The 24447-nt window shown below is 41.5% G+C and overlaps 1 protein-coding gene across 5 annotated transcripts in view; it reads right to left on the bottom strand.

The window, feature by feature from the left end:
- Positions 1–23086, bottom strand: part of Rhoh (ras homolog family member H) — a 42831-nt gene extending 19745 nt beyond the window's left edge. The window contains exons 1-3 of one of the 5 annotated variants that reach the window (XM_063240720.1): positions 14698–15162; positions 12527–13429; positions 663–855 (exon numbers count right to left, since the gene is read on the bottom strand). The gene's annotated coding sequence lies outside the window, so the exon portion shown is untranslated. The other 4 variants (XR_010044721.1, XM_063240721.1, XM_063240722.1 and 1 more) reach the window with 4 other exon arrangements.
- Between the last annotated feature and the right edge of the window lie 1361 nt (positions 23087–24447).

Here is a 24447-nt window from a genome sequence, read left to right as displayed (position 1 = left end):
TCAAGCAAGATTTTTTCTTAAGCTCTAGTCAAGAGTAAGGAGAAGTAGGTTAAAGTTTTCCTTTTTGTCCCTTACTTTGTAACCAGGAACAAATTTTTCATCTTCTTTGGGCGTTAGTTTCATTATTCATAAAACAAGAGGCTTCATTCCAGCTCAAAATACTATGAAATGTGAATATGACTCTTATTCCAGCTCCTGAGATACAGGCAGAATAGCACACTGAATGGTCATGTTTCTGTCAATGAGGGACACACAGGTGACAGGGGTTCTGTAAGATTATGTCACCTATGACCACAGATGTCTTGGTTGGTGTGAGCATCCTCATGAGGCCACACAGTGACAGAGTTGCCTGGGATGCATTTCTCGGACCTTCTGTCTATCTCTAATGACACGTCTCACCCTTCACACAAGAGACCTCCTTTCTTCACAGGAATCTTGTGAAGCAAACTCAGAAAATAAAAGAATTCTGCTCTCAAAACATCAGGCAGATAAGCCAAACCACCGTGCACCATTTCCGGAGCGCCAGTGGGGTACCAGGCCGTGATGCAAGTGCTTTCATACATGACCTGGTTGCACCCTCACAGCAGCACGATAGAGAAGTTCCCCATTTCACAGACCTGGTGACAGAGCACCAAGGAAAAGACAACACATCCTGTGCTTACAGTTAGTTGTAGCAGAGCCACCGCTGACTTGCATGCAGGGCTGGCTCCAAAGCCCTGGGATCACCTCTCCAGCCCTCTCGTGCAGCAAGGGGCAGGAACTGGTAGACCCAGAAGGGCAGGTGGACGGTTCTGGCTTCTAAATCAGGCTTTAGGTTTTTCTCTTGTGAGTGAATCCCCATGGTGCTGGGTATATCTATGTTAAAATATGGATACAATGGATTTTAGAACTGCCAGGAAAACAATTTTCATCAACTTACTGTCGCTCATTTTATCTATTGACATTTAAAATTCATTTTTATCTGTTAGTCAGCCAACTTTTATTAATTGTTTTCTATTCACACAGCACTGAGCTGGGCAATGTAAGACTTCAACCTATTGTGGAGACAAGATACAAATACAGATGCTGGGACCAGGTAAATAACAGGTGGAGACTTTGGATACATTAAACAAGTAGGATTTAGAGACAGTGGAGATGTGCCAGGGTTGGGGTTACTGCAAAGACCTGGTGGAGGAAGCAGGATTTAACACAGGCAATGAAGGGAAGATTCGAAAAGGCTGGAGACAAAGAAGAGTATTCTGGATGGTTGGATGCACCTAAGCCTCAGAAGAGGTGACACCAAGTGGCGTTTAGAGAGGAAGGAAGTTTGACAAGACAAAAATAGGAAAATGGCATGGTGCAAAGGCACAGAGGACTAAATCCAGGGGCAGAGGAATCAGCATGTCGTGACACAGGCTGCACCTAAGAATGTGATAGGAAAGGAGGGTCTTGGACCTGGTGTCTGCATGGTACTAGAAGCTGCTTGTTACAGCTGTGTCTAGATGTCCCCCAAAGCCTCATGTAGTCATGGGTGGTACTTTTCAGAGCTGGCTGGATTAGAGTGTGTGGTGCTGGGTGTGTGCTTACTAAATTGGCCCACTGATCAGTCTGGCATAATTCTGAGTGTGGATAATGGGAAGTCCAACCTTGATCTTAGTGCTGCGCCCACCCCAAGGGCATGTAGCCCGGAGAGAAGACAAGAGACAGAAAGCGCGCTGCTGAGGTCACTGTTGTTGCTTCTGCTTCTTCACCACTTTGCTGTCTTGCTGACTTCTGCCCACCCTGAGCTGTTTCTCCTCTGAGCGCCCCTCTGCCACGCCGCCTTGCCTGGGAGCCAGCACACTAGGGACTGAAACCTACAATAAACTTTTTCTCCTCTAACTTTGTGTGTTGGGTATTTTGTCTCAATAAACTGAAAAGTGACTAACAGGCTGCTGAAGAGGTTTCCAAGGACAGAAATACGTGAAAATCGATATTAGGTGATTGGTCAAGCTGCAAAATGTATATTAGGGGAAATTGTTTCATTTGCCCTATAAAGCACACACATTGAGGGCCTGGTGTGCTAATGTATAAAGACAGATGTCAAAGGAGGTAAGTTCCTGTGATGATGCTTATTGTCCAATAAGAGAGGACTAACACCTACAAGGGCCTGTTACCTGTCCTTTAAGTTAGTTTGTGACATGATCTACCTCAGGCTTTATTAGCTGTTTATCCACTATCTGAGCCTCTCTTTGTCCTTAGTAATAGAATCAAGTTTTGTTTGTAAGACAAGATGCAAAGCCTTGGACAGCAGGTCACATTTCATCTAAATCAATGTTTCCCAACATTTTTTCATTATCATTCCTTTAAGTTATCACAATTTTAATTGCATATCATAGATATACTAAATATCTGTTTATGTGCTATTAGATATATCTGTACTTTATGTTGTCTAAGGGTAAAAACAAAGTTCTTTCCCTGCCTTTTTTATTCTACAAAAGAATATTCTTCCCGTTGGAGATGACATCAGCAGGACCTTCCAGCTCCCATCTGCACCCCAAGCCCCACACCTCCACCCCTCACTCCTTTCATTCTTTATACTTTATCTTTAAGAATTCATGGTCTAGTTACGCTAGTGATGCTAACCTATAATCCCAGTGCTCTGGGCGGCTGAGTAAGGAAGTTCACAAATCCAAGCCCAATTTATCAATTTAGCAAATTAGTGAAACCCTGTCTTAAAATTAAAAAAATAAGTTAAATTTTAAAAGGACTGAAGGACTGTAGATTTAGCTCAGTGCAAAGACTCTAGATTTGATCCAGTACCACCACCAGCACCACCAAAAAAAAAAAAAATGTTGTAAAGGGGAATTACAATTCACTTTCTGTTTCTTCATCTTCCTCAAGCTAGATAATGCAATCCAGTCAGTGACACAGAAGGTAATGTCACTGTTAGGAAATCTCTGGGAAAATTCTACTTTTCCTGGAAAAAGAGACAGCCACAGCGAACTCACCTTCCTTTCTCAATTCTCATGCTCCAGAATGGAAAAAAAAAAAAAAAAAAAAAAAGACTGAAGAACTAAAAGCCACAGCTCTTACCTTGCATCTACCAGGATAAGGAACGACAAGACTGTAGACCGTCTGACTGAGTCCCGGGCCAAACACACAGACATAAGCCTCAGGCTTCTCGTTACACAGAACCCTGAATCCAGGGTACTGTACAACTTTGCAAGTGAAAGTGTTGGTCAGACACTGTATTCTCAGAAACAACGGTCCTAACATGACCATGAGTTTTTAAACCAAAGCCAGAAAGGAGCATGCCTAAAGAAAAAATGTAATCAGGAGGGCTGGCGATATAGCTCAGTGGCATAAGCACCTGCCCGGCAAACAAAAGGTCTTGAGTTGAAAAAACAAAGTAATCAAGAATACCACACAAATCAAACAGGAGATTGCATTCATGTTGAAACGGGAAACTTTTTTTGTTGTTAAACTAACCAGCTTTTCAAAGAATTTTATAACATCTCAGCATTTGGCACTTAACATGAACAATCTTTTAGATATTTGCTATTGCTGTGTTGAAAAATGTCCATGAAAGGAAACGTAAGGTAATTCTCCTACTTCACACCAAAATAAATATATTTATGATTTATCTAGCAGGCATGTGTTTTGAAATATTTGAAAGTCAATTATTCCTAAATTGACTATTTAAGATACATAAGGAAAATGTACTTCTTAAAAGATCCCTTGGGGACCCCCTTACATGTTAAAAATTCAGAAATACTCATCTGTATTCGTCACTTTAAAGTTTTATATTTTGCTTAAATTCTGAAAGTAGTTATGAAGCTAATTCTCCCATATTAAAAAACATAAGCCATTCATATGCATATTTAGTAACTCCAATATTTTTCATTAAAAATCATTTTCTCCTCTTAGGAGAGTATCTCAGAAAGAGAGCGCTTGCCTGGCAGGCCCAAGGACACTGGGTTCAATTCCCAGCATGGGAATAGAAACAAAATTTCTGTGCTTATTAAGGTTAAAGACCCAAGAAACCTGAAACTGTTCTAAATCTAACATTCCTCTAAATTTTAAAACATATAAGGATAGACTTAGAGCTTTCAAAGTATTCAGTTTCCTTCAAAATGTTAAATAATGTTCATGTCAGTTTTATTGTTAACCTTTCACCAAAAATTGGTTTTCTTTTAATGAAGTTACTGGCCTTTTTATATAAAAATAATACATGCTAGCTATTAAAAAGGTGGAAAAAATGAAGAACATCTTAAAATCATATGTAACTTTATCACACACCAAAAAATCACGTAATATACTGCTTTGTTTGCCTCCATATTCAGAACTCATAAATAAAAACACATATATAAGCCTTTTATATATAAGCATGTATGATTTTTATAATTTCAGTTTTTTTCACTTGTTATTAAATATTCTTCAAAAATATCACAATTAAAATTAAATAGGATGAAAGATAGCTTGTTTAATCACTGATTTCTGTTGAGCATTTTTTAGGTTCATTTTAAGTTTCTCTATGATAAAAATCATGTGAAAAAGATCTGCCTTTATTGCAAAACAACTTATGCTGTTCACTTAGGAATAATTCTCAGAAGTAATAAAAAGCTATTAATATTTACAGGCTATTTGTTCATACTGCGCAACTATTAGTTATTTTTCTGAAGTCTTCTGAAGCTATCTAAAAGAATTCAAAATCACAGTTCAGAACAGAGCATATCAAGCAGAACAATTTGGCCCTCTTCTCTGACTGGCTGGTGATATTATTTATAAATTCTATTTTTGGCCAATATTTTATAGGAAACGAAAAAATATTATAAAATCTAAAGGTTTCAAATCCAACTTTAAGGACAACTAAACTTGGTATTTATTCTGTATTTCACCCTGATCATTAATCATTTGAATAATTAAGAATCATTAAGCACTCTCAAAATTTGCAAAGGAGACAAAAAATAATTATAATTGATAAAATAACAAACTACATACCTGTGGAGAAATAAAATCAATTATGACCAAATTTTAAAGGAAAGAGCACTAATGTTTAAACTCCGACTGCACAGATGAATGTAGGAAAAGCTTTAAAGTAGATTATTTCAGTTCTCCAAAGAAAAGGACGGTTAAGTGGTGGAAGACTTATGATAATATAACTCCGTGAACTGGGCTGGTCACAGATCAAAAAAATAAATAAATAAACATGAACTTAAGCTGAAAACATTGACTTTTTGTCCTTAAATATACTTGTACAAATTAGTTTTTAAACTGAAACTATAGACATCTAACCCCTACTAGAAGAGAAACTTTAATTTTTCTTCCCTTATACATATGTGTGTGATGGGTCTTTGCTATATACCCTGTCAAATGGGCAGCCATTGTAAAAATCCAAAACTCTTAGTTTGATTTTAATCTTTGATCAAGTTTTGTATAGGACCCCTCTGTGGCCATGTGAAAACCATCCATGTATTCTCATGTTTCTAGAGTTTAGCAGAAACATTGACACAATTATATTTTAATGCTTTTTCTGAAATGTAGAGGATAAAAAGAAAGAAAAGATAGCCAGAGACCTGCAAAAGATTCCTATAGATGCCCTTCATTAATTCAAATGATTTTTACCCATTAGCTATATTTCTATTATACAAAGAAGTAATACTGAAGCCTTTTAAGATAGATTTTATTTATTCGGAGGGAAAACACTGGGATGGTGGCAATTTTAATGCATAAAATTTACAAATAAAATATATAAGATATACATTATTTTTGCTACAATGAATATACATTACCATTATACACCTACTTACTGTTATATTTTAAAAATTAACATTATTACTCTACTTCTCTGACACTGCCAACTAGTCTGCCTATAGGAATGAACTAACAATATTGTTGTAGCAGCTATAGGAAATTGTGGTACTGCTAATATGTAAAATTTTGCTAGCTGTTCGCCTCCTATTTCCTGTATTTACCTCCAACACACCTCTCCTCCCTCATGACAACCAGAGGAAGAAAAACTACTGATACAAATTTCAACCAGCCACTCCAAAAGAGAGTGGCAAATCAGGATTCATCAAGCATGTACAACCAAGACACCAGGTGGATTTTTGTAGATGATGGCGATGGCTTTTCATCATTTAAAGATGAATCCACATCTGTGGCTTTTCTTTCTGCTAGAAGGAATTATCACAGGCCACCCTTACACTTCCCCACCACGGCCAGGATCATTTTCAGTTCACAGCTGGAATGGACACGGGTAGAAATTTTTTTCTTGGTACTGGCAGTCGAACTCCTGATCTCGTACTTGCCAGGCAGGCGCTTATGCCACTGAGCTAAATCCCCAACCCTGGTAGAAACTTTTGTGCCAACTGAAAACAAAGCACAAGATAGAAGGAAAAAAAGTCCATGGTGACAGATGTGTGTTTAGAGGTGCCACAAGGATGATAGCTGGACCAGAAGCGGGGCGAGGTGGACGGAAAGTAGGTTCCTACCTGAACGAAACAAGAAACATGGAGGAGGACTGTGAGGACTGGCTCCCCACAGCAGCAGCAGGCTGCTAGTCACACGGGGAAGCCGTGTCTGGACGAGGAGTTGCTGCTGGCTGTTAGTGGATGTGCTAAGCAGATGTTCCTCATAAAGGTGTTATATCCTAAACTGAAAATATCGTCAAGTTGAAAATGCATTTTGTTCACCTAACCTACTGAATGTCACAGCTAAGCAGAGCCTATCTTAAACATCAGAACACGAACTTTAGCCTGTGGCTGGGAAAAAATATGTAACATGATATTTATATCATAAGAAAGTGTTGAATATATCACGTAACTTATTGAGTATTGTACTGAGAGTAAAAAACAGAATGGCTGTGTATTGTGTGGCACCCACCATAACAGAGTTGAAAATTCATCAAGGCCAGTGACATAAATCAGGGCCTGCCTTCCGTATTTGTGCTTTGAGGACTATGGCTGGAGGTTATGTGGTACGTTATTATTAAAATATATATTGAAAGTGGCAGGAAAACTAATCACGGGTGTATATTAACCAAAATGGTAATCGAAGATGAGTTGCACTTATTACATGAATGCCTGCTTAAGATTTTCATTTTCTACCTCAAACACAGAGGTACAATTCTCATGCTATCCGCAAAGAGAATCTTGACTCATATTTCTCAGTTTATTAGCCAATTTCAATATTTGTTCTCTGGAGGTTTGAAGATGGATTCAGTTCCCCTCCCTGCCCTATCTAGCCACTCTCTGTCCATGACATAACCCCACGGTCTCATCGCCTTCTGACCAGTTAAAAGGGGTGGGCCTGGGCTCAGTCTCCATGCCCTGCCTGGCATCTCAGGCCAGGTGGACAAAGAGGTTACAAAAGATGTGAACTTTCAATCAAAAATACAGTTTCCCACATTATCAGTCAGGTGCCCACTGACTGACTAAGGCCAGCTGGGCTGCCGTGGGCAGAGGTCTACACAGCGAGGCTTGTCACCAAAGTCATCAGACACTCAGCTTCACGGAGTGACTCTTGCACTCAGAAGCAAGCACATGATATAACGGCCAATGCCTTCACCCCTGAAGTGGGCTGGCTCGGTGTCAACAGCTGAAACGTGTCAGATGACCCATGGCCATTCTCTCACTACCCTCTAGAGTTGGCCAGCCCAGTATTTATGATCTGCCAGCATTGCTACGCTGTCCGACGCCACGTGTGACAGTAAGAAAAACACTAAAAGTGGAAATAGCCCCGAAAGAGAATTCTATGCTAAGAACTTAAAGCGTTAACCATATGTTCCCTAAAACTCTAGCCCTATAGATGACTCAGCTTGAGAATCTGAGGTGGTAAAATTATATCTGCCATCTTGCCTTCCTTTCAGTTGGAGAGTTAGGGCTGCTGTCTAATGTGACGTTCACAACCACAGCTTGATTTTCTCACCCTCTGCAATGCTTCCTTTACTGTACTGACAGCTTGGAGGCAAGAGTTCTAGACATGAAACCTCTGGACCCCTGAAGTCCATGGATGGGTTTTAGAGGGCCTAAAAATCCCCTGGAAGTGTACAGCAAATGTCTGTATTCCTATATACGTGCTTTCTCTCAAAGAAAAGCATCAGCTCTCCTCAGATCTTAAAGGAATTTGTGACTGGGAAATATCGCAGCAGTGTGAGCCAACCACAAAAAACCCAGGTGGGGACTAGGATGGCTGGCAGGGGCCCGTGTAGATCTGACTCCAGGTGTCAGACCCTCGCCCTCCCGGTGCACCCTCAACTCGGCCTCCAACGTAAAGATGGGCCTTGGGCCTCTCCTTGTCTGTCAAGCTATGTCCCAAGAAGATGAAGACTCTGTAACAGGAAACATGAACAAAGTGATCGTGTTCAGAATAAGAACACAAGACATGAAAAGCCATGTGAGAACTTCTCAAGCCAGGCAAAGCAGATGATGGTTTCTGCTACAATGTCACTTACTTTCAATATGTTTATTTCATGACCCAATATCGGTATGGCATATATCTGTCTAACAGTTATTTCAGCTGGAGTGCTAAACTCTGTGTATGTATATAGCACTCTACATTTTCATAAAAATTATTGTTTCTATCCTTCTTTATTGCTATGTCATTATGCACCAAAGCCCCAAATGTCTCCTGGCCATAACTCCTCCACATTCTACTATAGGTTTATTCTTAATTACCACCGGCTAACAGTTTGAAATAAAATGCTTACGGTCCTCATCTTTACCCATGACCACTTCGCTCTGTGTTTGTGGCTTTCTTGTTCATGGCTACTTTCAGCTGGTTCAAGTACCTGATGAAAGTTATTTAACTGTGGGAGGGAATTTTGTGGTACAAACTATATTCCTTCAGTGGAGTAGCACAAGGCCGGGCTCTGTTTTTAGTTTACTTCCAAGATAAATAACTTGTCCCTTCTTGCCCTTCTGTTATCACACCAGCTTTACATTAGAAATGTGTAGATATGGAGCCAAGTAACAGCCTCACACACACACTACACGCATGTACATACACACACGCTCAGAGTCCATGGACCAAGCCAAATCATTACTCTTTTAATCTTTTAGTGTTTCTCAAAGTGCACACATCGTCCGCATGAGAGTTTTTTAGGGTGGGAGGACTTGTTGGACCTGACCTATGTCTGCCAACCCCAAACCAGTCTTTGTACCAGAAAGCGTGAGGTAGGACCCAGGGCGCTGTGTTTGTTAGCATGTATACTGGTGATTTTTAAATAAACTTGAAGCTCACGGCTTAGAAGACTACAGCCTTCCTTGTGTCAGCCCTTACTTTAAAAATCAAAATGGGCTGGTCCGATGGCAGTGGGTTATCAGAACTTATTAACATTAGTGTCACTAAAGTTGGTATACCCCCCCACACACTGATAAATTTGACTAGCTTTAAAAAAAAAACAAATCAAAATGGAGCTGTTTTCACATGCGTCTTGTTCCCCTCTGAGATCGGTGTCTCTTCCTCAGAAACGTTCTCTCTCCTCCTCCCCGCCACTTTGGCGCTAGCTTTTCCCTGTGATATTTTTCAGTCTACATATCCAAGAGTTGAGTTCAGAAAATGTCCGGGGCTTTAGTGTAGGACAACAGTAGTTCCTACAATCTCCATGAGCAAGACCTCGGAGCCCGGCCGTCACCCCCTTGCTCTGCTGCTCTAAGGGCCCTTCGCACCAACAGCTCCAGATGCCCAGACTGCCCAGGGGGTCACAGCCTGCATGCCCCTGTTCCTTCCAAACCTCACCTGGCCCACAAAACCCCTCTGAGCTCCCTTATAAAACAGTTCAAATCACTTCTTTTTTTTTAATGTCTTTTTGAGACAGGGTCTCGCTATGAGGTTCAGGCTGGCCTTGGGCTCACTTTGCAGCCCAGGCTGGTCTCAAATTTGCAATGATCCACCTGCCTCAGCCTCCTGAGTGCTGGAATTACAGGAGTGCACCACCACGCCCAGCTTCAGATCACTAATTCAGAGGCCTTCTCCAAAGGTTTTAAATGAATACACACCACTACCACAATAAATGAACCAAATTCTACATCTCGCCATTCTAATATGCCAGTTACAATACTTGCACTTCTTATGGGTCATATTTCTTACTCATCATAAAATCAAAGTGTAATGAAAAATTTAATCCTGCTTTCCAAACTTAATATCATATCAAATATATTTCCCTTAATTATCATAATTATGGCTTCTAATCACTACAGAATATTTTGTGGAGTTAGTACTTTGAGAACTCCTATTGCTTAGCATTTATATTATTTTCAGATTTTGCTGTTATATAAATGATAATACAATGAATATGTTCATGCATATTATTGCTTCCCTCATTGAATTATTTATTTAGGATAAATTTCCAGAGATGAAATGGGTTGGCCAAGTGTATGAATATTTTAATGGCATTGCTACTTATTGGCAAATTGCTGTATTTGTATTTCACACAGTTCTTTGCTTCAAAGTGGTTAGGAACAGGCTCTCAAGAAAAAAGTTCTGAGGCTTGATTTGGGTTTGCTGGTTTCTGTGGCATAAATACTCCCATTCTGGTGCATTTTTAGCTACCAACCTGATATCACTGAACAAAGAGACAGTCCCATAGCATATATTATTCAGTAGTGGCATATTATTATTTCCATCACGCAGAAAAATAGAAGTAAATAACTCTACAGACTTCCAAAATTTCTGGAAATATTACAATCTGCTCTTGCAAGCAAGTGCAGAGTGGTAATAGAAAATGACTATAAACATTTCATTTGATATTTTAAGAGCATTTTTTTATTGAAGCCCAGTGAAAATATCCCTATTTAACAAATTATGACCATGTTTTTAGGTCAGCAGGTTACACAAATAATGAATAAAATGTAATACACAGTACAGAAGGCACAGGAGTTGTTTGCCTCCTGTGTGTGCCCATTCATCCACACACGTAGTTTACAGAGTGTTTTCCATGAGGTCATGTATACACACTACTCAAACACTTACTTTGAAAATAAACTGAATGGGTGACTGTTACGGATGGTTCTCATGAGAAGTGTGATGAGAGCCACACTGGATGTTACTTCACTGCCTTCCTTGGTTTTCTTTTCTACGAAATGGGGAAGAGGTCACTGCTGATTTCGGTCTTACGAGAAATAACTGCAGAGACAAGGCTCCAAGTTACGCTTTAAGAAGCCCCTGGGTATTCAGCGATACTCTGAAAATTTCTTCCAAAAGTAATTCATTAGTAGGCTACTGTACAGGAAAAGAAGGATGGGAAGTGGTTTGGCACCTTCTCTCTTGAGAGCACAGTTCTTTCTTTGGGCTTTTAAAGAAGGAGCACCTTATGTTTGCAAGTTAAGACGTAAGAACAACTGAGCTACAGCAGCTCACGCCGCTGACCAAGGCATGCTGCTCCCAGCAGCTCATCCCAAGGGAGAGATTCAGAACAACACAAAACACTTTCTGTGTGAAGATTCAACCACCATAACCCAGCGAGCGAGCTGCCTGTCTCTGAGCTTACTCAGTGTAGCATCTTAGGTGCTCGTAGGAGAGTTCCCCTAGATAAATGGCTCCCACACCCCACCTGTAAAATCACGGCTCCAGCTTGAGGGCTTGTATTCTCTGCCACACAGATTCCTGGGTCCCCTCCCAGGGTAATAGTCATGAGAATTCCTAATTCTCAAAAAACCCTCAAGTGGTGCTTTTAACATCCGTCCAACTTTAGGATACACTTTTCCAGACTAGAACTGGATCAGTTAACATCACCTCTGAATTACTGTCCACATCTGGTGAATACATGACAATTTCCCTATGCAAGTTACCAAGAAGTTATTCAGGAATTGAAGCAGCTGCTGGAGTCCAATGACCAAATCACCATGCAGGGCCCGTGTGTTTCTGGCACACCCCGATTCTCGCTAGACCTCTTCCCTCACCGTGCAGCCAACCCCAATACTGACGCCTTCCAGTCCCACTGAACACCTGCTGTAACTCATGTGAAGCCATCCGCACTCACAGAGGCCCAAATCCCCTTGCTTATGTTCTCAGGGAGTCTCCAGGAACAAAAATATAGTGCCATTTGATTAAAGTAATCTGCACACAATATTAAGAATCTCCTGCAATAATTAAGGTACCAGCTGTGCTTGCATTTTTAAAGGGGGCCTTTCTAATCTAGAGAGCGGAAGGGGAAATGAGATGCTTTTTAATCCTGGCTTTCACCCAGACCCAAGCATCCAGAACCAAAATAAGCTTTCTGAGCAATCAAAATGGTTCCACTCCGCAATATGAATGCATTTCTCCTGTGCCTTGCTAGGACTAAAATCAAAATATTCCCAAAGCAAACAATACAATTGCAATTATCCCAGAAAAATACTGTCACTCTCTCTGTCCATGACTCCAAGCACCTTTAGGATTCCACTCAAAGCACAGGGGCCCACACATAATGCAGCAGATACACAGAACAGTTCCATTAGGAGCTGGGCAACTGCTATGGAAAATCTGACTTTTTAAAAACAAAAAAAGTGCTATCATTATAAATACCCACTCTTGTGTCTAGTTCATACTGGGAGCTGAAAAAATGTTAATACCCAGGCTCTACCTGTCATCTCCAGTTTTCTTTGAAAGGAAGATTGGCACTGAAAGTGTGGCTAGTTGGGGATCAGGCTGTCTTCATTTGTGACCATCGCCAAGTCTTTACCAAATGTCCTCAAGGAATATAAACATTATGTGTTGTTGCACCAAGTAAAAGTACTAATAATAATGAAAAAGGAAAAGGAATTTAGTGTTGGAGGGAGGGAGGCGAGTGGGGAGGGAAGGTGAGTAAAAAAGAATCAAGGCTTATTATGCACATGTACCCCCTCCCCAAGATCCATGTAAGCATCACGTACTGCAAACACATACTGATAAAATTTTTAAAAGCATCACAATATTGAGAATCACATATTTGAGATTTTCTTTTATGCCAAGCACTGAGCTAAGTGCTTCACGTGTTTTTATCTCATTTTATCTCTACAGCAACCTACTAAGGTTAGTATTTTCAGTTAGTATGACTGTCATTAGAGATATGTTACAGATATTTTTAAAAAATCTAAACATTGAAGAATGTAAATGACTCGTTCAGGCTTCCACCGCTGAAAGAGGACTGATTCAACAACACGCGGCAAGCTGTCTCCCCTTCTGTATGTTTGTATTATGTGGACTCCGATACTTCACAGTCCAGGAACCGCTGCGACAGGCTCACGACCTACAGCGACGTCCAGGGACAGAAGAGTATATCCGTAACACCTCATTCAGACGTCCAAGGGAAGTAACACCTGCTCCGTGGGATTTAGGACTGGCTTTTGAGGAACGCAGACTTGTTGACCCACCAGCCAGCTCATCCTCCCAAGAGGAAGGCCACATTCATTACAGGATGATTGCACAGAAACCAGAAGCACAGTTTTCTACGTACTCCGAGCCACACACGCCTTTCTCTGCATAAATGGTGCACGAAGGGAAGACACTAAAGAACAAAGAAGAGAGTGTGGACCAACTTGGGAATGCAGACAACAACCCCAAAGATAAAGAGATAAAGATTGCTGAGCTCCCCTCAAACAGAACTCAGTGAGGGCTGAAGCCGCCAATAAGGAAGAACCTAATGACATCAGAGCAGAAAGCTACTGCCAAGAGTCCATTCTCCACCATCATCCCTCAGACTCCTTTAATCTGTCCACCGCTAACTTCCTAATCCTATTTATGGCAATGTGTAAAACAAACCTGCTTCTCTCTTCAGGCTGGTCACACCATCAAGCCAGGCTCACCTTGGTCAAAGGCCACACAGAGCTCAGTCTGAAGTAACTTTGCCCTTCTCTGTGTGCTCCAGCTTTATTCCCTTCCAAGGCTCTCTTCTTTTGGACCACGCCAGCTCCCTCCCACAGGTGCCTGTCCTGGAACTCTCAGAAGCCCTAAACCCCTGCCACCCCATCATCACCAAGTCCCATCATGATTACACTTGATTATACTTCTCACACAACCACTAGCTTCTAAATTCCTTCTAAGTAGAGTTTTCTTTATATTTGTCTTACATGCTCTAACAGTACCAACTCAGAATCAATACTTGGGTCATCGTCTATCTGCTGCTTGCTTGAATACCTCAGTGGCAGTTTTAATTTAGCAAAGCACTAAAAACCACCAATTTCCCCAAATTTACTTAGTTACAATCAAGGCCACTGAATGTCTCCAAATCAAACCACCTCAAAAAATGAAATGTAATTTCCCAACATATATCATAGGCTACTTTTAAAAAGTGTGATTGGCAATACGTACAACAATCACGCTAGGAATTCAAGACGCAAATCTACATGACTTTGATTCTTGTTTCTGTCTCTCCTGAATATTTTTAAAGTGATGTCTGCACACATTAAAGGATGTTTAGATTTACTCATCATATATTGGATAATATTTAAAGTTTAAATTTTAAACTATCCATAGAGTTCAACTCAGTGACAGTCAATTACAACCCCATGCATTCTCTAGCAAGACATCTAGAAAACCATCTTAAAGCCAGCTATTATCATTTTTAATGTTTCAGAAACCTATGTATGTCTTGTTCAGACTCCAGGGAACCGGGTGGAGGGCAAAGGACTCCTACTCCTTCTTTAAGTTGGTTCCCTACTTCACAGAAGGTGGAACACAGTAATTACCATTTTGGGCCTAAAATAAAATCTAAACACAATTAGAAAGGTTCCTTTTGACACTGAAGAAATATTTGTAAAAGGTGAAAAATCTTACCAGTTGTAGAATGCCCCCCAAAAACGTCTTGCCACCAAAATGCCTGACTCCGGAAGTCGAGTTCGCTTGATGCAGGTAGGCAAACACAAACACAGCCCGCGCCTCCTCAGTGTGGCGAGTGTGCTGATCTGTCCATCCAAGACAGGACTGATTCACGTTGGAAGAGCTAAAACCACGAAGTTGCACCAGTGGAAAAGCCAACCAGAGGCAGCTGGGCTTAGCCTGTGCGAAGTGACCGAGACAGCAGGAACAATCCGAATGTGACAAAAGCGATTAGCAAGTTCCTGTGCATCAGTCAATTTCCTGTAGCTGGCTTCTCTGAAGAGGGGGTTTCATTTTGTGTGGGTTTGCGGGGAGGGAGTGTACACGTGCATTTCCCCCCATGAGAACAAGAAACCTAGCCAGCTAAGAGGCAGAATGAGACCCTTGCTGCATGGCTGCGTTTGTGTTTCATGTATCTCTCCCTTCCCACCCACGGATCATTTCTCTCCCCGTACCCCCACTTTCCCCCAGCAAATCTCCTGTGTACACTCTGGGAACAGAAAGTGAAAAATGAGGAAGATTCCTTAAGAAAATAAAATTAAGAAGAAGTTGGGGGTGCGCTGCACTGATGGTCTTGATGAAGCTTGGGGAAGGCTCCTGGGAGCTTGCACATCAGCGTGGTGAACGGGGAGCTGTGAGGGAAGGCGGCAGGGTGGGACCTTGGTGTGACTTTTCTCTGTTAGTAATTACCAGACAATAATTTGGAAAAAATGAGCTCAACCACAGTGAGATCCTGAGCAGCCGCCCTGCACCTGTGTAGGGAGGTACTGGACTCTGAGTTGTTTTCAGACTCCACGGAGTTTCATTATTTGCCTGAAAACACAATTAGTTTGTCTTGCCCCTCCACGGTCCAGGTGTGGAGCCCATCTGCAGTTATCTAGAAGACGGCCAAACTGCCTGCACCTTTCCAGGTGTCGTCACCACCACCTGTGTCTGAATGTTCGGGTAGTCGTTAATGCTTCTGCCAGGGTGACACCTTGGTCCAGATGCCTGTGGGCCATAAGAATAAAGTCACTGCTATTCAGGTGAGCAAACGTTACAGGGCTCCTGTGTGCTGTGACCGAGTGTTCAGTGCTTGGGCAGGGTGGGGCCACACTCAACTCAGAATCCTGTTCTAGCTAATACTGTACATGGGCTAAAAGCCCAAAGATTAACACTGCCGGCTTCCTGTCCTTCCAGCATCCAGCTCTAGGGAGGGGGAGGAACAGAAGCAACAACATTCAAATAAATGCAGAAACTCTAGATTATGGCAAGTATTATGAAGGACCGAGGAAGCAGCTGAGCCCCACAGCTCAACAACATCTACATCCTGGGGGTGACCGACAAGGGCTTCTCTGAGCACCTGACATTCAAGCCAAGACTTAAGTGTGTCGCTAAGCCCTGGCTAAAAATTAGTATTGTCTGAGACCCTTTTAAAAAGTATCAGCACCTGGACCCCTCCCCATAAAGATTCTAACTTAATTGGCCTACATTGAGGCCTGGGTGTCACTATTATTCTAAACTCCCCACTGATGCTGTATCCTTACTGTTGTAATAAATAAGAAGGAGACAGCCTGGGGAGATTAAGGGGAAAACATCCCAGACAGAGACAAACAGTGTGTGCAAAGGCCCTGAGGGGAAAACAGGTTGGCATGTTCAAAGAAATCAAAAGATATTCATGTGTCTGGAGCACAGTGACAGGAGAATAAATGGTGTGAAGATGATCGTCTCATCGATGGACTTAAGTTACCAAGCTCACAAGAGAGTCTTACATGAACTCAACTATCAACTAATTAAAATACAGTAGAAACTTCTGCCAGCTAAGATGCCTGAGCTCTCAGATGGATGTATTATCTTCCATAAAATACTCTGCGGAAAGCTAAATCACCATTGTGTTGTTATTAGGTAAGCAGAACCTATGGCCTTTTGGATACTTCATTTACCTCCATTTTTGTTTATCAAAGGATCTAGACCAGGACTGGGGTGTGTAGCTCAATGGGGGACAGCGTGCCTAGCAAGCGTGAGGCCTGGATTCAATCTCCATTACTGGGGGAAAAAGAGAGAGAGAGATTAGACTAGCTTATAATGGTGGGTACACCTTAGCCAGACAAAACGAGTTAAAGTAAGATTTTAAAATAGGTCAAGAAAAACGAAGGTAAAAAATTATGTCAAAATAAGGAGGAGGGTTAACAGAAAAGATGTCTGCTCTGTGGTTCAAGCTGTTTGGCAAATGGCACAAAGCAAAAAGCAAACCAGAAAATTCAGTGCTCACTGGATAAAAACGAACCTAGCTGAAGATGAGAGAGCCTCCCGGGCCTCTGGTGTGACACTGAGAGAAACTGCCCTGGATTGTCCCAGAAAGGACACGGCAGGCCAAAGCGAAACACAGTCCTTAGGCCAAATGCAGCCAGAACAATTTTGTGAGGTGCTCCCTCGTACGTCGCCCCTCAAGGTCAGGCTGTCTTGCTCTCACGAAAGAGCCCACGGGCACCTGGCCAGCTGTCCTGGGCCAGTTTCATCCAGCGTGAAGACTGACTTCAGATGTGCCTGGCAAATTAAGGATGAAAGACTTTTCTGACTCAGGCTTCCAGAAAATTTGGGGTGGCAAAGAGTTCAAAAGGGGTGGCACCTTCGGCAAAAGCCTCTGTCACTTTTTAGAAAAGCATCAGAGTCAGGTAAGGACGATTCCGCCTCCAGCAGAGGCCGAGGGCCAGAGGGCCACAGCCTGATCTGCGAGCTCAGGCAGGGCCTCAGTCACCACACATTTTGTGCAGAGGGTCGGTGACTCTAGGGTGGACTGGGGTGTCCACAGGGCCTGGCTTTTCCACCCCCACCTGGAAAGGCCCGGGTGGGGACTGCCATGCTCAGCTGTGACACCTTTCTTTCCCGCTGCTTGGGTTCGCAGCCAACCTGCCCTCAGCAGGGCACTTTCTCTGCATGCAGAACCAGGAGCCAGGCTGGGCCTCCTCCAGCGCCCAGCTGAAAACTTCTGCTCTTCGCAGAGGGTTGAATCTCAGAGGGGGTTTACTTAGGAGGGGAGAGGAAGGAACAGCTATCTGTCTTCCTTTCTTGGAAATGTCTCTTTTTGGTGGCTGGTTGCTCTCACTAGCTCTCTCTCCTTCACCCCCTCCCTGCCTCTTATTCTTTAAACAGAGTTAAAACGGGTAGCAAGGAGGGCTAGTAAGGGGAGAGGAAGCAAATGACCTAAAATACATTCACAGATGCAGAAAAGCGTTTGACAAAGTCCAGCACCCCTTCATGATAAAAACCCTACAGAAAATTGAAACAGATGGTCTTTATCTCACTCTGATACAGGCCATCTATAACAAACCAACAGCCAACATCATACTAAATGGACAAAAACCGAAAGCTTTCTCTCTAAAACCAGGAACAAGACAAGGATGTCCACTGTCTCCACTCTTACTCAACATAGTCCTGGAAATTTTAACCAGAGCAATTAGATGAGAAAAGGAAAAGGAAAGGAACAAATTAAATTATTATTATTTGCAGATGACATGATACTGTACGTAGAAGACGCCAAAAACTCCACTGAAAAACTGTTAGATTTAATGAGCAAATTCAGTAGCATCGCTGGATACAAAGTCAACACTCAAAAGTCAACAGCCTTCCTGTACACAAATAACGAACTCACGGAGAGAGAAATTAAGGAAACAGCAGCTTTCACATTAGCATCAAAAATGAAATAGCTAGGAATCAATCTAATGAAGGATGTAAACAAACTCTGCATTGAAAACTATAGTACTCTGAAAAAGGAGATGAAAGAAGGTATCAGAAAATGCCAAGACAGTCCTGCTCTTGGGTAGGAAGAACCAATACAGTGAAAATGGACATACTTCCAAAACTGTTATACAAATTTAATGCAATTTTGATCAAAATTCCAATAGCACATCTCACAGAATTAAAGAAAACAATCCTAAAATTCATTTGTAACCAGAAAAGACCTAGAATAGCAAAGGCAATTCTGAGCAACAAAGGCAAGGCAGGGGGCATCACAATCTTGAGTTGAAATTATACTATAAATCTACTATAATAAAAACAGCATGATACAGGGGGGAAAAAAAAAACCCAGATCCAAAGATCAGTGAAACAGATTTAAAAATGCAGAAAAATCTCCAGACATACTAGTCACCTTATCTTTGACAAAGAGGCCAAACACATTCACTGGAAGAAAGATAACCTCTTTAAAGGGCTGGGGATATAGTTCAGTGGCACAAGCACCTACCTCACAGATACAAGGTTCTGAGTTCAATCCCTGGTACAAAAAAAAAAAAAAATTCAGTAAGATAGCCTCTTTAAAAAATAGTACTGGAAAAACTGGCTCTGCACATGCCAAAAATTAAAATTGGACCCATATCTTGCACCACACACTAAACTAAATTTGAAATGGATCAGAGATTAAAACAGAAACATTAAATATGCTGGAAGACAGAGTAAGTAACAAAACTCCTGAAAATGCTGGCAGGCAAAGACTTCATGAATAAAACCCTGATCACACAGGAACTGTCCCAAAGAATCAACAACTGGGTTCTCATCTTATTAAAAAGCTTCAGCATATAAGAGAAACCACCAACAGAGTGAACAGACATCACACACAGTGTGGGAGAAAATGTCTGCCAGCTGTACCTCCAACAAAAGATTACTATTGAGAACATATAAAGAACTAAAAAAAAAATTAGTCCTCCCAGATTTAAAGACCCAAGCCAAAAATGGGCATCTGAGATGAATCCACACTGCTCAGATGAAGAATTACAAACAGCAGATAAATATATTTTAAAAATTCAACATCATTTGTCATTTGAGAGATGTAAATTAAAACAACACCAAGATTCCCTCTCACTCCAGAAACAATGGCTATTATCAAGAAATCAAGTAATAACAAATGCTGGAGGGGCTGTGGGGGAAAAGGAACCCTTCTCCACTGTGAGTGGGAGTGTAGCCTGGTGCAGCCACTGTGGAAATCAGTGTGGGGCTTCCTCAGAAAACGAGGCTTGGAAGTCCCATTTGAGCTGCTAGTCCCCTTCTTGGTATCTTCCTAAAAGAACTAAAAACATCGTACCACAGTGATATATGGGCATCTATGCTTGTAACAACACAATTTGTAATAGCTAGATCTTGGAAACAACTTAAATGCCCATCAACTGAAGAATGGATGCCTGGAGAATACAAGGTCCTCAGTTCAATTCTAAGAGAGAGAGAGAGAGAGAGAGAGAGAGAGAGAGAGAGAGGTGGTCTTTTTATACAATGGAGTACTACTCAACCATAAAGAATGACAAATTTGAGGTTTATATATAAAAAGATGCAACTCCAGACCACACTAAGTGAAATAAATCAGACACACATGTGTACACATTGTATTGTTCCCTAGTATGAGAAGCTGAAAGCATAAGTGAGATCCCAAATGTACAATAGATATTGTAAAATGCGAAGAAATTTCAAAAGGCCAGAGAAACTGGGATGAAGGAATAAAAAAGAAGGAAGAGGGAAAAAAAAATATATATATATGAATATATATGATAGTTAAGATAGTTATAGTACTAATTTCTCTTAGTTCATTGAAAAGAAAGGTTTGTGCTAATATTGTTTGGACAATTAAATGTCTATATGTTATACTCTGAGTAGCTAATTTAAAGATAACAAAGATGTAGTAACCATTGTTATCCTATTATCTTGTTTTGAAATTTTATTTTTCTCTTTTAAATAATAAAACAAAACAAAGTAAAAGTTCTCCCTCTTTTCATCTTGAGAAAAAAAATTCACATGCTAAGAAACACGCACACACGCACGCACACAGTCCCCAGTGTGCCCCTGGGCTGGGTCTCACAGCTCGGGCAGGGAAGTGCTGGGCACCTCGAGGTGCAGACAGGAAGGAAGTTATGGGCATGGCGTCCCTGGTGGGAATCAAACCCCCTTAGAAATCACGCTCTCAGCCCTCAACGCTGCAGTGTCCCTCGCTCGGACGGGGCCCCAGGCCTGATCTTGCTCACTGAGCTCACCCGGGCATGAACAGTCACTCAGGAAACACTAGGTGGACCAACAGACTGGCTTTCCCATCTAATCCTCCCAGCTGCCCCAAACAGTGAACATTTTATTTTTTATTACAAAGTAATAAAAAAGTTAATACACTGTGTATTATTATCCTCAAGAAAGAAAAACTTGAATTCTGAGGCAAATGGATGCAACTTGAGAACATAATGTTAAGTGAGATAAGTCAGACACACAAGCTTCAGTAGTACCTGGTTTCTCGTAGATGAGACACTCAAAATACATACACGCAAATAAGGAGCAAAAAGTGGTAAACATTTTAAAACCTATTTTAACAGCCAAGGAAACAGAGACCTCAACTGGTTGAATGATTTGCATGAAACCATAAGGCCCATGAAAAGCGGAACCAAGATTGTCTCAATCTATCTGCTCTGCCTTCTCACCCCCAAAGAGCTGGGCTCTGGCCAGGAGGGAAAGGCAGTCTGCACCCCAGCACCTCAGGTCTGCCTTCTGCAGCCTGGGGTTCTTGTTTCAGATTCTCAAGCAAATACAACCAACATGTCCAGATTTTAATGTTCACACACATTTCTCAAAAGTACCCTTTGAGCCAGGTGAGTGGTGCACCCTTTTAATCCCAGCACTCAGAGGCAGAGAGAGGCAGGAGGGTTGCAAAACAGATTTCAAGATTGAGGTCAGTTTGAGTTACATAGATAATTCAAGGTCATCCTGTCTCAAATAGCAACAACAAAAAAGTTTGAAATGTTCTCTGATAGAGCAAAAAAAAGAGCTTATTTACTCTTTAATAGTCTAAGATCAAGGACCTCTTTTATGGAGGGTTTTTAAATAATATGACAACTGTCTATATCTGAATTCATGCTTAAGCCCTACACTACCCCTGCTCACTGCAAATTTATACTAAAGAGAACTCTCATGGACACTGTAATTTGTAATGAATGATAAATTTTGAAAACTTTGAGATAGGAATCACTTACTACAATGGCTCCCTCCTCTACTATGTGTTTTCATATTAACCAAAATGATTTAGATTTATTGGGTAGCTTTTAATGTTTACACAGACCCTCCTGTGTGATATACTATCTAATAAAATATTTTAGTGGCTTGTGGAGCTGGGTAATCTGTACTGAAATCTTGTCTAAATGCTTTTGGTTTTAAACCCAGGTCATTAATCACATTGTAATGATTCTTACCCAGCTCCACACTAAATGACAAATGACTGAATTAAAACAGAATACCCATTCCTTCTGATTGAGAGATTTCACGATGAGATTATAAAATGTTAGCTTTTTCGAAGAGAAGTATCTTAATTTTGATGTGTCACTTCCAGTGTAAAAATATGTCCACATAAAATATACTTTAAAAAAGAGAAAGATAAAATGCACTTTAAAGTTATAATATTAAAATAGCTTAGGAATACCAGAAATGACTTCCTTCCTGTACATTCTAATTCATGACAAGCATGAGCTCTCTGGCCAGATAAGAATATCATTTTGACTCTCCTAACCCCCCTCCTATAGCCATAACCATAAAAACATCATTTCCCCTGCTGTTATTCTCACCATGTACTTTCGCCTTAAGTTTTTAGTGTAACACAGCATATTGCTTTTCGTTTCCATGAATATTAGGTTCTCAGATCCCCGGCGGCTGTTTCATGCTGCCTCGTTTGCCTTGTATAACAGTGTTTGTTGAGTAAATGTTCACATCCTGGTTCTTTTTATTGCAGAGCTATAATTCACAACAATGCAGGGTCTGGTTTCGAAAGATGATAGCACCCAAAGTGCTCAGTCAAGCCAGGGCTCTCGGGTTACAGTTCAATTCCTTCGTCAGACAAAGCAATATGCTCAAATGACCATCACCCTCCAAAACAGTCCCTGAAAACTTGATGTACTTTTCCACCACTGCAGACATTGATCAAAGCATTTCTAGAACCTTCTTTAGAGACCTTCTGTCTGAGACAGTTAAACTACAGAAGCAAAGCTAGCATCCCTGCATTCAACTCTTAAATTACACTGGATTCAAAATCTTACCCAACTGTTCACCCACCTCACTCACCAGCTCCAAATGCCTCTCTTAAAATCAAATCCACACCACGAGGACAGAGATTCGTTATCACTGGGGAGATTTGCAAAGAAAGTACTGCAGGCCCTGAGAGAAAATCCAGACGAGGAGTTTGCGATCTGAGGTTAGTAAGAGCAGCATTTTTGCACCAAGCGCTTGAATTCCTGCACACTACAGTCAAGTGCACAACACTTGCACGATACAGGCAGTCTGGTTTGTTTAAAAGAAAAGAGGATGAAGAGGATCACCGCTGGTACTTGTCACACTTAGGGTTTACTCGTTGCCTTGATAGGGATCTTCAGTTTGAGCACAGACTTCACAGGGTAACTGCACCCTGGCACATCTGCTCAGAGCAGGCGTTAAAAACATTTCGGTTATAAGGCAGAGCAGGCGGAGGGTTAACTTCCCAATCTTTTCGAAAAGATCTACATAATTCTGGAGGGAGCCAGTAAAGCTTATACACAAAGGCAAGCTGAAATTTTGGAGAAAGTTTAAGTTTGGATTGAGACAAAGCAAGATTCAAATTCCAGCTCTACTTACTACTAAGAACAAGGCCCTGATCATCCCATCTGCCAAATAAGTACCGGTATATTATCTGCCTTGGAGGAACTTTAATTTAAAAAAAAATCTGGGGGATAGTCCAGACCTATAACCTCAGCACTCCAGGGAATGAAACAGGAGGATCATGAGTTTGTGGCCATCCAGGATTGTATAGTACGCTCAGGGTCAACCTGGATCACAAAACAACACCCTGGGTCAAGAACAAAACAGAGCCGGGGCGGTGGTTCACAACCGTCATGCCGGCACTCTGGGAGGCTGAGGCAGCAGGACTGCAAGTTCAAGGCTCACCTGTGCAACTTAAGAGTCTGTCTCAGAATAAAAATAAAAATAAAGGGCTGGGAAAGTCATTCAGTGGCAGTGCACTATGGGTTTGATCCCCAGTACCACACACACACACAGTATAGTACTTAAAACACAGCACATGGCGGCTATGGGGCTATGATTGCCATTTCTGGGTAAGAATGTTTGCCTTTAGGGGTATTTTCCCTCTACACCTTTACTGTCTCTTTAAATAAGGAGTAAATTGCAAGATCTGAGAAGCACTGCCAGGGCCCAAATTCTGGTGGAAGTGATGCTGTGTGCTTACTGTCTTAGTGAGTTACAAGGATCCAGACGTGTTTAAGTTCTGCTGTTAGGATTCCTCACGCACAGTCAGGGCACCACCGAATCTTCAGAAATGCCTCATAAGGCCCTTGGCTCAGCACACTGCAAACACTAAGATCATTAAGGACCGGTCCTTTTCTTTCATCCAGCAACTTGCTATGCTGCTCAGTGAATACTATGCCAGGGAGACCGCTGTGGACAACAAAAACAAAAGTGGCCTTCTCAGGCAGCCCATGCAGGCCCCTCCTGCCTCTCAGGAGTATTCCTATTCCTCATTCCTCTTTCCTGCTATCCAATAATTTTTCCTACTCTTAAAAAAAAACTAACTTGCCCTCTGATTTACATCCACTAGGAAAAGAAATTTAATTCATCTAGTGATGTAAATTACAATGTGCTAATTACTGATGAGGTAAATGAAGCTGAGAAAGGGATAGGATGTTCGTGGGTATGCACGTTTAAAAACCAAGTGGTCAGCAAGGTCCTTGG

This window comes from Cavia porcellus, unplaced genomic scaffold, assembly GCF_034190915.1.
Source record: "Cavia porcellus strain 051 isolate PalLab524CR breed Dunkin Hartley unplaced genomic scaffold, mCavPor4.1 scaffold_30, whole genome shotgun sequence".
In the NCBI taxonomy this organism is placed as follows: Eukaryota; Metazoa; Chordata; class Mammalia; order Rodentia; family Caviidae; genus Cavia; species Cavia porcellus.
The sequence above is the reverse complement of the archived record's forward strand: the minus strand, read 5'-3'. Positions and strand labels throughout refer to the sequence as shown.